Source organism: Lycium barbarum, chromosome 7 (assembly GCF_019175385.1).
Source record: "Lycium barbarum isolate Lr01 chromosome 7, ASM1917538v2, whole genome shotgun sequence".
Taxonomy (NCBI): domain Eukaryota; kingdom Viridiplantae; phylum Streptophyta; class Magnoliopsida; order Solanales; family Solanaceae; genus Lycium; species Lycium barbarum.
The window spans coordinates 3610845-3628471 of record NC_083343.1 but is presented as its reverse complement, the minus strand read 5'-3'; the positions used below and the strand labels follow the sequence as shown (position 1 = coordinate 3628471).

The following is a 17627-nucleotide window of genomic DNA, read 5'->3' as shown; positions in this document are numbered from 1 at the left end:
CATGTTTTGTTGGTCAAACATTATCTTTAGAGGAGTCTCCTACCCACACACGCATAGTGATTACATATAAATTTCTCTTAGGACAATATTTTTAGAATACTGTAGAACAAAGAATGAAAAAGGCGGGGCAGGGCAAATTTGTTGAATAATGCTAAACGGGGCCATCTCTATACAGAAAGTTATAATAAAATGACATATATAGAAGCTCAATAGCGATTCCTTAAGCTCACAATGAAATACCTGGAGTAACTTCAGATTACAACCTATTGCAATTTAGGAATTAAACTCCTAATCCCCAACCCTTACAATACACCTATTGTAAGCACCTTTACAATAACTTTATTGCAAAGCTCCAAGTCTTGACTACCTCTAACCAACGACCCCACTGATACTCAGCTAACTCTAGCCAAGAAAATAAAGTTACAAAGATTGAAATCTGTCCTACTACAGTGTTTCTTGACAAGCAGTGTAGGAATACAAATTATGAGCATAAAACAAGACTCAACTATTCTAGGACTTTAGATGTCTTCAGTGGCAGGAACTGGTCCCTTGGATTTGAGATCCTATTCTTGTGGGTACCTTATGGAAGATAGCTGCCACACTTGAGAGAAAAATATCTTTTTAGATTTGCAAGTGTTGGGTCAAACTAATCCCAACATGTTGTATATATATGAGACTAAAGTGGAGAGCATGTGAGAAACATGTGACCATGAATAGCGACTTCTCAAAGGCTTTTAGTTTCCATCGTACATACAACTGTGCTGCTGTAGTTCTGTCTGAACAGTGCAGCAGTTCTACAGCTGTTAAGTACCTCACAGTACTCTTATGGGACCTGATGGGGGACTTGGTCCCTGAATCATTTGTCAATCATCAAAACTTATGAAATGCTATAACTTATCAATTCCAATATCCTGACGGATAACAAAGTTGAATTCATGAGGATTCTCCTAATTCCTATGCAGGTTTTTTTTTTTAATAATTTTCATGTGTTTTTGCTTTGTCAGGGCTTATTACGACGGAAAAGAACATGTGTGGAAGTGATGAAACGATGATATTTAACTGTTTGGGTAGTGTTTACTATGTAGATTAGCCATGGTCAAACAATGAAGTGTTGAGCTTTTTAAAGTAGGAAAATCACTAGAACTGTGTTTGAACTGAAAAGTTAAGCAAAAATTATCTACATTCAAACGACTTTAACAATAATCGTTCATTAGCTTCTGCTTTCCACCACCAAACAAGAATTTCAAGCTTTTAATATTGAAGAACTATGACGTTCTAGGTGAAGAAGAAACCCATTTTTGTAACAAAATAAAAAACGGGGACATTTCGCCAAGACCAATCCTATTGGGGGACACACCGTGCAATTTTCTGAACAATTTAAAATAATGGTGCAAGTACATCACTTAAATCATATCATTAATTTGGTCCAAATACATCACTTAATCACATCGTTAATTTGGTGTAAATACAGAGTGTGAAAAAATCTTTGCCCTTTAGCCACAACAACCAAATCGATGCCGTTGAGAGAGTTTTCTTATGTTTGTGTTTACCAAATAGATGTATTAAATTGAAAAAAAAAAAAAATAGATAGCGCAAACATGTGCAAGTAGGAGCATCAATAACATAACAAAGGGACTTCCATCACTGCCTTGCAACAACCTTAGCAATTTAGTTTATACAAAAGTTAAAAATAGCTAAACAAAGGGATAGCTTATTCTATTATGGCCTCGTTTTCATCTCTTTTTTGTTTTCCCCCTACCCTCTCTCCCATCCTCAGTTTTACCAAATCATCAAAAACGCTCTTCATTGTTGGCCTTTCGCCTGGATGTTCATCCAAGCAACGGCAAGTGAGGCGTGTGATATCAATAGCAGTTTGATCATCAACCTCTTCAAAGCATACATTAACCAAACATTTTCTGCCAAATTTAGCATCATTTCTTCCACGATGATCAAACACCGTTTTGGTTATCAACTCCCACAGTAGAAGACCAAATATATAAACATCACATTTCATCGTCCAACCTGCACTGGTCCAGAAAAATAGGAATAAAACTGCTTTTTAGCAGAGAAAAGCAGATAAATTATGTGTCCACAATATGCATGCACATGTAAAAACAACAACAGCAGCAACAACAACCAAGTGTAGTCCCACAAGTGTGGTCTAGGGAGTGTAAGATGCACGCAGACCTTACCCCTACCTTTGTGGGGTAGAGAGGTTGTTTCCGATAGACCCTCGACTCAAAAGAGAAGTATGGATTGTAATAAAAGGGACAGCAAATAGCAAGACAAAAAACAAATGCAGAAACAAATAGTAATATACATCGAAGAAATAGGAGACTACGCACACGTAGAAACAACAAATACGAGAAATTTCTCCACACTGGGAAAGCTCAAGAGTCACTTCTTAAAAAAGATTTCTTTTCACTAGTTCTTAATTTCAGTCAAGAACATAAAAATATAAGGGACCTAGCATTCTCAGTTGAGTCTTGGCTTAATGTCCACTAATAATCAATGTATAGGAAAAAGGTCCACAAAATTCAAAAGAAGTTATCAGAACTTTGTATGACCCGAGATACCTATATAACAAATATCAACATAGAAGAGAGAATTTCATCAATCGAGAGAGAGAGGCAGAGAGAGATGCTAGAGATGATTTCCGATTTAAGAAATTTCATCATTTTGCCTCCAAAACTGACCAACAGGGAACCTGAAACGTTCTAGATATCTCGTCCACGAGATTATTACATTAAACAGGTGGAAGCGAAAAGTTATCTACAAATATTAGCAATCTCAGAAGGAGGATCCAATTAGAAGAATGGACCAAAACATTGTTATTTCTCAAGAAAAATAGTATTATATGGCATAGGGAACTAAGAAATGCAAGAAAGCAGATTTCAAGGATGTGAACCGCGGTGACAAGTACTCCACCACGGGGGCAAGTTACAGATATATTTTCATGTTTGTGTTCTCACTTTCATTTCAACTATCTTAAGTTTCAGCTTTAGTTATTTTGGTCTTATGTCACAGTGCTATAGCTGACCATAAGCTCTGGCATAGCTTCCACATAGAGATTGTCTTGTCTGACGACTAACCCTAACTTGCTCGTACTGAGATAATTAGGTAGGAGAAAGGAAAAGGGGAAAAATGCAAATAAATAGGAAAAAAAAAAGGTGGGGCAGGCTTTGATATAGGAAATCTGGAACCCAAAAAACAAAGTAGATGAAGTGTTACGTATCATATTACACAGACGATTATAGGAAAATCTTTCATCTATAACATGAAACATCAGAGATGATGAAGTCTGAGTAAACATGCCTTGTACATTAATCTCTGGAGCACCCCTGCCAACAAGATACTTAAGACGAATTTCAGAATCGTAGCTGACACGGTGGTAAATGGAACCAAAGTCAAACACTTTAATATTCGCTTCCTGCAAGCCAAAACAGTGTAGTAACTCGTTAAAAATCTCCAAATTTCTAAAGGAAATATAAAGTCAAGAAGACAACCAGAGGCTTAAACTCAACCTTATCTATCATAATGCATGAAGCAGTGACACTGCCAACTCCAATCTTCTTTTCATGCAACCATGCCAAGAGGTCTGCAAGTTGAATTGCCACATTTATCCGCTTATCCCATCCAAAGCCATCTGATGAACAAGGAAAAGAAAAGATAAAGAATGTGCAAAGGAATGCAAAATCCACACTGAGTAGCCATCCAACATAATACTTGAGGTAGCTTAAATACTAGCCAAAAGCACATCAGACAAAACCGTGGTAAATTGTTCATCATAGACAACTGCAAGCCTCCTCTCGCAACAGTACCTAGACAACTTCGCCAAATATGGATGCGCATTTGCTGTTTCATATAACTCAATCTCTCCCTACAAAAGAAAAAACCTTGACATTATCCGCTCAACCCAAAATAATAGACAAGAAAATCAAATTAAAATGTATCTACGCATACACAAAATTGGAATGGACGGTAAATATCTTCTCTGTCCTTAGGTAGGTGAAGATCCCATGTTTTTACAATCACTGATCATTTTTCAGATCCTTCAGTAATGGTTCCACGGAGCAATCTGCCTGCCTGAGTCATCTGAATCCAGCTCTCATACTCGAAGTCAGTAATCTTTTCTAACTCAGAGTAGCTACAAGGCTTCATCTCATCATTTATTACCGGCAGAATTGGGAAATTGAAGCTGCATTTGGAAACCACATAAGACAGTCAGAGAAGAAACACTAACATCGTGGACGCGTAGCTTGAGAAGTGCAGTCAAATGAAATGGGACATCTTTAGGTCAACGAGAAAGCTGGAGTAAGTAACCATTGGTCTTAGATAATGGACAGGGTTCTGGTCATGAGTCATTGTATCGATTTGGTTGCATCGGTAGGCGTGAAGGTTTTTGATAAGGAACAACTATTTGAAGCTTGCAAAGGTGATTGTCACGTCCCAAAATACCCCCTAGACGTGATTGGCACCTAGCACACACCACCGGCCAGGCGAACCACATTTTCATATCTTAATCATAATTTTGCAGCATTAACCAAATTAAATAAGCACTCAAATAATATAATAATTAATTATGGATAATTAGTGTCTCAAAATATTAACCAAATACTCTTGCCCAAATCCCACACTAGACCATAGAGCATCTAAGAGAATTACAAAAGGCATGGGTTTTTAAATCCCAAAAGAAAAAAAACATTAATAAATAAATGATAAAGACACTTTTGGTAGCCTCCACGAATAAAGCGGCGGCTCACCTCAACCAATAGATCAACTCTAGCAAACTCGTGAGCTACTAGCTTCGTCGTCGCCAATAGTATCTGCATGGACATGCAGGTAAGGAGTGAGCTATATGTAAATTTAACCCAGTAAGATCCTCGACCCGCCACTTTAAATACCCCTGGAACAAGTGTTAGAAAATACAAACATACAACAAGCACAAAAATATTATGCACATGTATATATCATTATATAATAGCAACCAAGGTCCAAACCACTGTTTATCAAATATATTATATATCTCAACACAATTTACACTACGAACCGTTATAAGTGGCAGTTAAAGAATTAGTCAACACTATGAATCCACGGCAACATACACAATGTGCCAAATATGTCAGGAAGCATACACAATGCTAAGGGAAGCATACACAATGCCCCAATATCATCAAGAAGCATACACAATGCTAAGGGAAGCTTACACAATGCCCCAATATCATGGCTCACAGTCGTATCACATTACAAAACAATTTATAAATAGAGTTTTAGAGTATTTGAAAATAAAGTATATGCGGCTGGCCTTAAGGACCACCGATTCTGCCAAGCACATGCTCGCCCCAACACATGGACCAGCAGATAAAACATATTTTTAAAACGGATTTTAAAAAGCAAGTACCCAAAGCTTAAAGTCTCACTTACCTTAAATTCACAATTCAAGCACACTTCCCAATAAATCAAAACTGCATTCTCGAGTCTCCGGATTGCCTCAAACTACACAAAAACGGATTTAGAATGGTCAAAACCCTTAGGGTAAACCACTTCTATATTTTTAGAGGCTTAAACGGTTAAAGTCAAATTTTAAAGGACAAAAACGCCCTCTGGTCAATGTGTTCAAAACCTGACAAGACTTATGTTTTAGGGAAGCTTTCGACAAGACGATTCCAACAATATATAGAAGTCTAAAATTTGATGTTGTTTGCCCCTTCAAATCAATAATTTAGGTTGAAGAACCCCAGGGCTAAACTTTCTCAATTCCTCAAAAAATCCGCATGTTTTCACCATAAAAATTCACGCATTACCTTGATAATTTGGGTTGAAAATCCTTATTTTTCTCCCCTTTTTTTCTTCCCTTCTTTTCTTTTCTTGCACTGCGTTTCCCTTTTTGCGTTCTATCTCTGTTTTCTGATTTTTGTTTCTCACGTTTAGACCATCAGACTTTAAACTCCTTTTGTTTTTTTTCCCCCCCTTTTGGGCTTGGCCCATTTCTTTCTTTTCCTTTTCTTTTCAATAATACTTAATTCCCTTTTGGTAAATTATAAATTAACCCTCCATTAAAATTGGGGTTGTTACAGTGATTCTTTCATCAAAACTCATATCCTACTCCCAGTCAAGGTTACTTTTAATTGAAGTGCAAGGACCAGATGAGAGAAACTCTAGCTTACTTATCCCCCACAAAAAAAGGGCAGAGAAAATAAAAGAGACTCTGAATGTGAGATCTATTATCAAGGCTGTCAAAAGTGTTGAAAACATAGAGAAGTGACATGGCATCTGGGGTTATAAGCAAACTGTGCTTTAAACTCATCATGCCAATATTATGCAAATATAAATAGAAGTATTAGATTCATCATGAAATTGGCTAGTGTTAAGCTGACCCTACTGTATCCTCCTCCTTTATCCTGACTTGGGACCGGCAATGTGAGCAAGGGAAAAAAATGCATAATGAACAATAACAACATACCCAGTGAAATCTCACAAGTGGGGTTTGGAAGGGTAGGATGTAAGCAGACCTTAACCCTACCTTTGTGGGGTAGAGAGGTTGTTTCCGATAGACCCTCGGCTCAACGACGCAATACCAACAGCAAGTTAAAAAATAAAAGTATAATGATACAAGAAAAATAACAATAAGTACAAAGAATAATTATAGGAACAAATGATTAAGAAGATAATAAAATTCAGAGCAAGATGAACCTCTAAGCCTGCACTGTAGCTAAAGGTGCCTTTAACAATAAACTACTCGATTTAGCCAAATTGCATTTATGGTGTGTTTGGTACGGAGGAAAACATTTTCCAGAAAAGTGTTTTCCAATTTTCTCATGTTTGGTTGGAAGGGGAGCCTTGGCATAATTGGTAAATTTGTTGCCATGTGCCCAGAAGGTCAGAAATCCAGGGTAAGAGAGCATACAATAGACCCTTGTGGTCCAGCGCGGATAGCGAGAGCTTAGTGCACGGGCTTCCTTTTTTTTTTTTCCCTCATGTTTGGTTGGTCAAACATTATCTTTAGAGAAAATCTCCTACCCACACCCTACCCCATCCCACCCGCATAGTGATTACATATAAGTTTCTCTTGGACAATAATTTTAGAATACTGCAGAATAAAGAATGAAAAAGGCGAGGCAGGGCAAGTTTTTTGAATAATGCTAAACGGGGCCATCCCTATACAGAAAGTTATAATAAAATGACATATGTAAGCTCAATAGCGATTCCTTAAGCTCACAATGAAATACCTGGAGTACTTAGGGCAGGATTTACGAAAATCCTTTAGTACAAAGAGATTTACTTCTTCTACGTATCTAGGGTTAAGCCAATCTGGAGACTCAGTCAGGTTAAAAGGTTGGTAATAATTATTTACCCCGAATTTGGATAATCAATTAAATTTGTGAGTGAGGTATAGGATATGTGGTTATGCCTTGAATCTAGTTGATAGAGAAGAGAAATATATGAATATACTATGAAGAAGCAATTGATAATCGGTGATTTGCTATAGATTTGTGTATTTGCTAATATGTGAGTGTTGCTTGATTGAATAAATTTAAGAGATGAACACAAGAGTGGACCGAAATCAGATATTTGAGAGAGAGTTTATATAATTTTTGCTATTACAAGAGTTCTTGATATGAGGGAGTCAACCCCTTAAAAGTGGGCAATGACCCTTATTTATAGTGTTGCCTCATGGGCTCCATACAATAAGAGAAAACTAAAAATAAAGAAAAACTCTGACTTGGATTAGGTTGGGTTAGGTTGGCCGTACGGTCTGACACCCGTACGATTGACAGTTGAGCATGGTAGGACGTTATCGACGCGTGGCAATCGCGCAATGGATCTCCCGGATCAACGGCCACGAATAAACGGACTAACGACTACGACCAAACGGACCAACGGCAACGACCAACTCGGCCATGAAGAAACCGGATCAAATGATGCCCTTCCTTGGCTCCGGTCCAAGCGTTCCTCCGGTTCAGAATGAAGGTCCTCGTGCATGTTCTTGTCCCCTTCTTCCTTCGGTTCCGGGTCTCACCGGTTTAGCGCGTGTCCGATTTTTACCGTATACAATAATAAGGCAAATAAGAAGACTCCTCCTTCATCTTTTCCAGCATCACTTTCATCTCTTCCTCCTCTCTCATCTTAACGTCTGTCATCTTCGCAAATTTTTCTTTTAGGGTGTGATTGGTATGACGGAAAATGTTTTTCACGAAAAATGGTTTTCAAGAAAATATTTTTTTAATATCCAAAGTAAAATACTATTTGGTTTTTGAATTTCGAGTGCAAAATCTGGTAATGGAGGTAGGGTGGTAGTGGTGGGGATAAGAAAAAATTTCTTATTTCTTTAAAAAAAAATTTGTAAAAGTAAAATAAAATATATGAAATAGAAAATTCGGGGGAGAGAGAGGGGTGGTGGGGAGTGGGGGTAGTGGGGAGGGGTAAGAAAAAAATTCTCATTTTTTATAAGGGTGGGTGGTGGAGTTGAGGTGGGGTGAGAGGGTAGGTGGGGGTGGAGTTGGGATGCATTGATGTGTTTTTATTAAATCCGAATAATGTTTTCCATTGAATTTTTAAGAAAAACATTTTCAAAGGTATTTAGTGCAATAAGAGAAAGCAAGAAAACATTTTTGGAAAATATTTTTCATCGTCCCAAACACACCCTAGAACTCAGCAAACTGAAATTTACAGAAAAGGAAAGCAAAGGATGATGCAAAATGCACAAATCAAGAACTGTAACTGTACAAAAAGGGACGAAAGGTTCTAACTAACTATTTCCCAGTTTCTGTTAATATAACTAACATAGACTTTTTCCAGAGAAAATGACAAAAATGGTCCCTTATGTTTGAGGGAAGGTTCAGAATAGTCCCCTTAATGTGAACTTAACAGTTTTGGACCTCCAAGGTTGCCAAAAATTAACATTTTAAGTCTCACTTAAATATTTATCAAACTCCATCAAATTTTGTTTTTGACGATAATATTATGGAAAAAGAAATTAGCGGGAATTCACATTTAGAGGTGCATTTTTTTTTTTTTTTTTGTAGTTTCTGTTTGTTTTTTTTTTTTTTTTAGCCTGGTGCAGCTTTTTGAGTTATAATTTCCGCTATTTTTATATCTTTTTATTGTGTAGTGCAGTTTTTTATGTTGTATATTTTAGGATTTAATGAGATTCTCTTAGTGTTTATGATTAAATCTTTTTTTATTCCATAGTTTCCGTCACGTATAATAGACAGAGTTCGTTAACTATTTGACAGACCTAAAGTGTTAACTTTTGGCAAACTTAAAGTACCAAAATTGTTGAGTACATACTTAAGGGACTATTTTAAACCTACCTTGATGAGTTATGTTATGCTGTGTTTTGATGATTTTACAAACACTTAAGTGAACAGGTACTCGATCAGGTCCCCTGAGTGTCATACAGTCAATGCGCTACAACTGTAAAGCTGCAATACTATTACTGTGCCGACTGGCAGAACCGCAGCAGCATAACTGCAGTTGACTAGAGGCCAAAGCTGCAGCTAAACGCCAAACCAAAAGGTGTAACGTCTCTATCCATGGTTACATGATTCTCACATGCTCCGTAATATGTATATACACACACACACACACACACACAACATGTTACAATGCTTAACCTAACACTTGCAAAATCAGAAAATCACATTCTCACAAGTGTAGCCATCACTGCTCGTTTTGTGCTATCAAGAACAAAGCTTCATCAAACTCAACGGACCAGATCCCAACAACTGAAGATGTCTTAGGTCCTAGGTTAGTCTTTGTCATTTTGCTCTTCATTTGTAATCCTACTCTACTTTCGAGAGGTGTCATTGTAGGAAAGTTTCAACCTTTGTTATTTTGGTTTCTTGGCTATTGTTAGTCAAGGTTTGTTTGAGTGCTTGGCTAGAGTTAGTCAAGGGTTGTAGTTTACAATAGAGTTATTTAAGGGGTGAGGAATTAAGAGGTTAATTTGTATGTTGCAAGAGGTTGTAATCTTTAAGTTGCTCAGTTAGTGAAGTTGAAATCCTACTCCGGTGGGTCGTAATTTTAATTTTAATCCCTTGAGCTAGGAGTTTTTCCACGTAAATATCTTGTCTTATTTACTTTCTGTTTGTATACTTGAGGGAACAGATAGAGAACCTGGTTCTCTATACTCTTTAGTGGACGCGCAGTTTCTATCATACCTTCAAACATAAAGAACTACACAAAATTTATTGTGGGTAACATCTTCAGCAGTACATGTGTGAGACACCTTAATTTGACAATTGCAATACTGGGTTCCATATGTATTTAAATTGCTGGCAAATTCAGATTTCATCTCTTGTTATCAGGAGTTAAGGTGAAGTCAGGGGTGAGTGCACAGGACAATTAACGATTCATTTTGGCTCAAACTCTATATATATGTTAAGAAATCTATTAAATGTGTATAAATATTAAATTTTAGACCCAGTAACTTAATTAGTCAGTGAGTTCACTAGTATTCCGATCCAAATCCATAATATTTAATTTTGTATCAGCTTCTAGTGACATAGATAGTGAACTGGGGAGAGGTTCTGGTTTGGGAGATGGATGGGGTTATTTTATTGGGTTGTTCTTCGTTTTCTAACTTTGTTTTTTCCCTAAATATATGTCACGTTTTCCTTTTAAAGTAAAGGCGTTACGAAATGCTTGGTTTAATTGGCACGTTAGATGCAGTTGTTTAGCATGCATTTGCTATCATGGACACATTTGATAACAAGACACACATTTGTCTAAGTGAAAATGTCTATCTAGTCACAAGTTAGATTTCATGGATAAGTATGTCCACGAGACACATGAACACTTCAAGAATCGTGATATAAAAATAGAACACAAAGATCGAACAGTTTTAGATTTAGTATTAGGTCATATGAATGTTAAAAAGAAATACAAGATCCTGAAAAAATACGTTCTTCAAATTAACACGAAATACATATTCACAAAAAGATTGTGTGAAAAGAAGTTGATTGCTAGTAATCACATATTAGCATGCCACGGTGAATATATACTCCGCCTTGTAGAAGTCAATACTTAATTTAGGGATCTTTACACACAAAAAGGCAGACAGATTCACTTTTTACTTTTTTCCTATCCCGATGTACACTGATTATACACGTTTATACCGATTATACATAATTATATACACATACTATACATGGATTATACTTACATTATATATTCGCTGACTATTGTTAGTTTAAATAGTTGAATGAGCGACTATTTAGGTTGATTCTTTATTAATTTGTTAAGAACTAAGGAACATGATACACATGCACCTTCAGACTCAATAGTATTTCATTTAAAGTTCAAATAATCACGGTGAAAATATTTGCAAATGCTGAAACAGTATTTATGACCAAAGATTGCATAAATTAATGCCACCCTCTAGTCTTGACGAATATTCTTGAAGCCCAAAGACATACAGACAGTTGAATTATAAGCTAAGTTAAACATAGGACTAATACTAATAGGGTACGTGACCAAATCTTGCGTCTCGCCAATTACTAACATAACAAAGCTTGCTGCAATATATTAGTCAGAATATGCATGCTGTTAAAACTCATATCTACTCATAGATTAGACACCTAGCTAGGCAATTAACTTTCCATTTTGATGAAAAGTGACAAATTAAGTGGTTATTTCATGATTAAGTAGTGATCATACATATACAAATGTACGAGAAAGTGTGATGAATTAGACAAGTCGAAGAGCACGACATGTGCCACCATGTCGTCTGGCCTGGTCCGCATGACACGTGTCAGCTAGCATGCATGATTGATCATCGAGACATGTGTTAGTCAACATGACATGTGACACACATGCATAAAGGTGATCACACATGCATGCCTGACATGCGTCGCTTATGCAGTAAAGGTGGTCATGCATGTCTGACATGTGTCGCGCATGTATAAAAGGTGGCCACGACAGTCTAACACGTGACGTCCCGGTGTCAAGATCGTGCAATCGTCCTCCAACTATAAATAGTTCATTATGACTTTATTGTTACCCGTCAAGAAAAGGGTATAGCCTAGTCATATATATATATATATATATATATATATATATAGACACATCTATTCTATGTGTGATTGGAATATAGAGTAGCCTTAAAACAATTGGTCCTTTCTAACTGCAATTCACGACTATCCCTATCAAATAACGTGAGAAAGAAAGCAGCTTCTTAAAAAGTTCAATCACATATGCTGAAAATAATTCAAGAAAATGCTATAGATTTAGGTATGTTTTCTTGATTAAAGTAATACCATATCATGTCTTTTGTGAAATCATTACAAGGGTGTTTGGCTAAGCTTATAAACTGGTCAAATCAATTCATAAGCACTTTTCGACTTATCTTCGCGTTTGGTAAAAAATAAAAATGCTTATCAGCCAAGTGCTTATAAACCAAAATAAGTCATAAGTCATAAGTTGGACTTCCCTAACTTATTATTTTCCAGCTTATAAGCACTTTTAGTTTGACAAAAAAATTTATTATTCTACCCCTAATATTAATTTATAATCCCTCAAATATCCTTACTGAAATAAAACCCCTAACCCTATTCCTAACTTTTATACGACTCTTTGAACAGCAACTCTGCGGCCTCCTTCAAGAAGCAACCAAGATTTCATTAAGCATTTTTTGTTCTATACAAATATTTCATTAAGTATGTTTTGCACTATTCAAATTATTAATTGTTACATCATAACTTTTGATTATCTTTTAAATTATCATAAAATAATTTATATATATATATAAATCTTGTCTAATTTTATTTTATGTTAAAGATTTTGTACTTGAATCAACTTGAAATTGAAAATCTTGTAAAAATCACTTTTTTATTAGTTTAAACAACTTTAAGGATAATTAAGTCATTTTAACAGAAAACCTGCTTATGAACACTTTTTCTGCCACATACTTCAACTGCTTATTATAAATTTCAGCACTTTTATCCAAAGATACAATTGCTTATTTATTAGATCAGCTTAAGCACTTAAAGATGCTTATCAGCACATAATGTTTATCAGCTACTTTAAATCAACTAAGCCAAACGGGCTCTAAATTCCACAATTCTAAAATCATGTCAATTTTCAATTAAATTACTTATGTTTCACAATCTATAACCGAGAAAATCCTTATATTAGTCAAAATTTGCATGTTGCTAAACCCATATATATATATATATATATATATATATATATATATATATATATATATATATATATATATATATATATATATACACACACACATATATATGCACCTATCAGTAAAAAAAATCCCCCTCACAAAAACTTTTGGTTGCTTACACATTTTCTCTCCATCTTCATCATCATCATGAATCATTTCTTCAATATTTTCTTCAATATTTCAAAATTCAGTGGATGGTTACACAGAGTTCGTGTTCACCCCATTTTGAGTCTGAGGCTTCATTATCTGAGCCATATAATTGGTGAGATTAATCTTGAAAGAAAAACTCATGCTCGTTGTACGCTTAATTTCTTAACTACTCAAAGGTTTCTTCTTAATTGGTTAACATGTTTTCTTTCTTCAAGAAAATAAATCTTGGACCTCACTGTTTGGTATTTTTTACAGGGTTGGGAGACGTCATACCATTCTTTTAGGGTTTATTTTTTTTAACATGTTTTAGTTTTATTTAAAGCTTTTGAAATTTAAATTTTGAATTATTAATTGAAAAATTGTTCAGAAAATATACCTCTTACGAATAATCTTATTTCTCTTCTATATACTTTGTCCTCCCTGAAAGTGGCTATTCATTCTGCAGTAGTATTTGACATTTAGAAATCCTGAAGAAACATGCCTGTATCCCCTAAAGAATATACAGACAATGTTTCTGTAAGGACAATGAATTTTCCACGACTCAAAGTTTTTTTCATTGATTCTATTCTTCTGTTTCTCTAACACTCACTCAGTAGAACCATAGAAGGAAACAACAACTAATTTCCCTTGATTAATGTGGAACTCTAACACATGCTTAAAATATGATCTAGAGCGTCAGATCACATAACATGAGAGCATAACATTTAATAAACTAAGAAAAGGAGAGCCTAACTCTGATAACATATAAAGAATATGGGCCTGTGGCTAATTCAAACCCAATGACGAGCTTATTAGGTGAGAAAACTCCAATATATATATGACGAGACATCAATTAACTTCACCAAACTAAAGTCAACTTAAACAGATGACGGATGCATGTTTAAACATCTATTTGTGCTAATGATTTTTTTCTTTTCATTTTTGAGCTTAAGCCCCACTTATGATGCATGCTCTCTAGGCTAATACTGATATGCTTAAGATTGTTATTTATCTTTATCTGAAAAACAAACTTAAACAGTAACTTAGAAAACAAAGTTACTGTTTAAGTTTGTTTTTCAGATACAGATTAATAACACTTTTTTAATTCTTTTTAGCATTGTTTGAAAAATTTACTGGAGGCATCAGGTTTTGATTCTTTGATGCCTACCCAAAAACAGAGTTACTAAACCAAGTGAACCAACTTCCATCACATTCATATTGCTGCCAAAAATAAGTTATTACCTTTGATGAGCTTCTGAGTGGTTGTTTTGTGACTTCTATAAAAAAAATGGTATTTAGTAATATTTCCAACGAGTTTATTATAGATATGTTTCAAAAAATAGAAGCTCATTGAGGAGAGCTGTAATATTATACTCGAATTGTTTTTTTCTAAATTATGATGTCATTATAGTGATTTTTAAGTTATTGTCTTTGATTAGCTTCTGAGTAGTTGTTTTATGACTTGTAATAAAAAGAAGTATTTAGTAATATTTTGAATGAGTTTATTATGGATACGTTTCAATAAATAGAAAAGTTCATCGAGGAGAGTATTAGTTTAATACTTGAATTTTATTTTTCTAAATTATGATGTCGTTGTGATTTATACATTTGTTCACTTCAAAAGTGGCTCAAGGGGGAGACTAGGTGAAGTTCACTTTAGGCCCCTAAAAATTTGAGGCTTCATTTTTTAAAATTAATTGTCAATTCATGATTTAATCTTCGCTTAGAAAATATTGTAGTTTGTAGAAAAATAAGAAGAAAAACTGTATGCCTTTATTGTAAAAACATTTTAGAATTTTGCATTAGACTACTCACATCTTCATATTAGTAAATAAATTTTATACAACAATATCCTACGGATTGTATTGCAGACACATGATTAGTATCTTATTAACTTGAATTAATTCTTACTAATATAAATAATAGTAATAATATTATTATGTGAAATTAAAGACTTTATGTTGTTAAGGATATACACTATAAATCAAAGTATGAATAAAGGTATAGGCCTCTTATTAAAATACCTTGATTCATCTCTTTAAATGTCGACACCGCTTGCGAAAAATTCTATGTACGTCACTGATAAAGATCAAGCCAAACGGAAAATTCCCTTCCTTTTTCCAATCACTGAAAAATTCTTTAACCTACCTTTGTCCAGACAGTTTTTTCTACCCAAGCTATTGATTCCATCCAAACCGGAACGTTGAAGGCGTGAAATTGTTAATCTGAAGTTTAAAATCTGCCAGAAATTTGATACGGCATGCAAATTCTAGCCCACATGTGCATTCTGAATCTAGCATCGTTGTCCATCTCCGAAAAGCAACCAAGTTTATCACCGGTCTCCTTAAAATATTATCTGCCAAAATATGGACGGGAAACCCAAGCTACTTAACCCACATGATTGAGCAGCCAGTTCTTACGGGGGCACACACTGATTACTGACCATCATTGAAGGTGTACCTCCAGATTTTTATAAGCCCAACATTCCATCGTGATTCTTCAGCTTCACTTCTAGATGGGAATTTGAATATGAAGAAGATTCCAGTTAGTTCCTTAAACTTTGACTCCTGCAGGAACAATTCCTGTCAACCCAAGTTTGAATTTCTGACCTACTAAGAGCAACATTCCTGGATCCCCTAAAACAACTAATCAAAGCAACACTGCAAGTACTCTATTATGGATTTAATTGAGCTTTTATCAATTAAGAAAATATTTCCACCCATTCCTTCCTTCCTTCAGAATTTTAGTGTCATATTTTGGTCAGCTTTTAAGATGGGCAAACTTGAGAATAGCTCCATTTTTACCAGTTATATTGACCTCCTTCAGGCTCAAACGTTTCTCCACAAAATTAGCGATCTTGTTGGCATAGTCTATCCATCCCAAATTTTCATCCAATAAGGGAAGTTGATGGTTAACTTTTTCTAGTCTTTCACTGAAACTACTCTTAAGAATCTTCCAGGGAGTTCAATTGTGGTAGATAAAGTAGGAGCGAAGCTGACTAAAGTATCCACCTTCTGCATATTCTTACCTTGCCTTCAGATGCTAGCTTCATACAATTACATAGGTCCATAATACTGTGCCTGTCAAGAGTTTTTTTTTTTTTAAACTGGTAACTAACCTGTCAAGAGTTATTCGATTGACAAATTTCCTCCTGTGCTTAATAATCTCATACCATTTATCTCCTAGCTCTGGACTTCGAAAGACTTTCTTCCATCATAAAAGAAAGTATTTCTTCCCATAATATTGCCTTTCTCGTCGCCCTATAGCTAGGATTGTAGTAAGACTAATAGATACAAGAGCTAAAGGAAAGAGAACAGGGAGTAATCGTAGAAAGGTCAAAATGAGGATCTAATGACAGAATGCAAAAAGCAGATGAGGATGATAAGTAGAGCAACAAACAGCAACAAACAACTAAGCAAGAATCTGATCGGAAAGCAAAAGAGAGAAGTCTCCCGAGAAATTCATAAGAAGAAAGGGGAAGCCAAGGCTCATTTCCCAAGAGAGAATTTTTTAGAGGTAATACTCCATGTTTAGCTCATACCTGAGGTTCCATCATTGTAGGTTGATGTCCCGCAATCAACTCCTATTGGTGAGTCTGCACCGATTGCAAGTCCCAAATCGCAGAGTATAGGATCAAATGCATAATCACCCTCTGGCAATCTCCAATCATTGTCTTCAGTTAAATGTACTTTAAAGACATCGCCAAAATTCCCAGAAGCTTGAGCTCCTCTTCCCAAAATTGAAGTTATCATAGGGTCATCTGACTCTCGTGAACCATAGTCATGGACTACTTATTGACATGCAAAATTTAAAAGAAATTAGAATCATAATTGTTATTGAACTAAAAAATTGCATGTTTGCAACAAGAAATTAAGATAAGTTATTTTTCCTAGCAAGCGCTTATTTTTCCTATATTTAGAGTAAGTTTACCTAATAGAAAGTTTAATTAATAGATTTTTCTTATATGAGCAGATCCTATATTGCTTGTGCATTCGTGGAAATGAGCCTAAAGCAAAAAGGTTGCTTTAGTAAGAAAGAATCAAAAGTAAAAGCTTAAAATATATCAGGAAATCTAAGAGAAGTTAAGATTAAAATAAGAATGTGTAAAGCAACCCCCAAAACATTCAACAAATGACTCTTTTGACTTATACATTGTTACTCACTCTGTCTTGTTTGTTCCAAAGGTAAAGATTTAATTTTACCTCAGTCAAAAATAAATGCAAGCTAGTCATATTACTACTCTGATAGCATCACAAATGTGATGGAAGTTTATGAGGTTCATGTTTCCTCCTCCTTTAAACTAATCTGGTGGTTT

General features: G+C 35.2%; 1 long non-coding RNA gene across 1 annotated transcript; it reads right to left on the bottom strand.

Moving 5' to 3' along the window:
- Nucleotides 1-1467: 1467 nt before the first annotated feature.
- On the bottom strand, nt 1468-6163 carry LOC132602062 (uncharacterized). The gene is made up of 6 exons (XR_009567585.1): nt 5425-6163; nt 4764-4826; nt 3964-4198; nt 3822-3880; nt 3525-3646; nt 1468-3430 (listed from the first exon to the last, which is right to left on the bottom strand). It is a non-coding gene; the product is annotated as an uncharacterized LOC132602062 (long non-coding RNA).
- Nucleotides 6164-17627: the final 11464 nt, after the last annotated feature.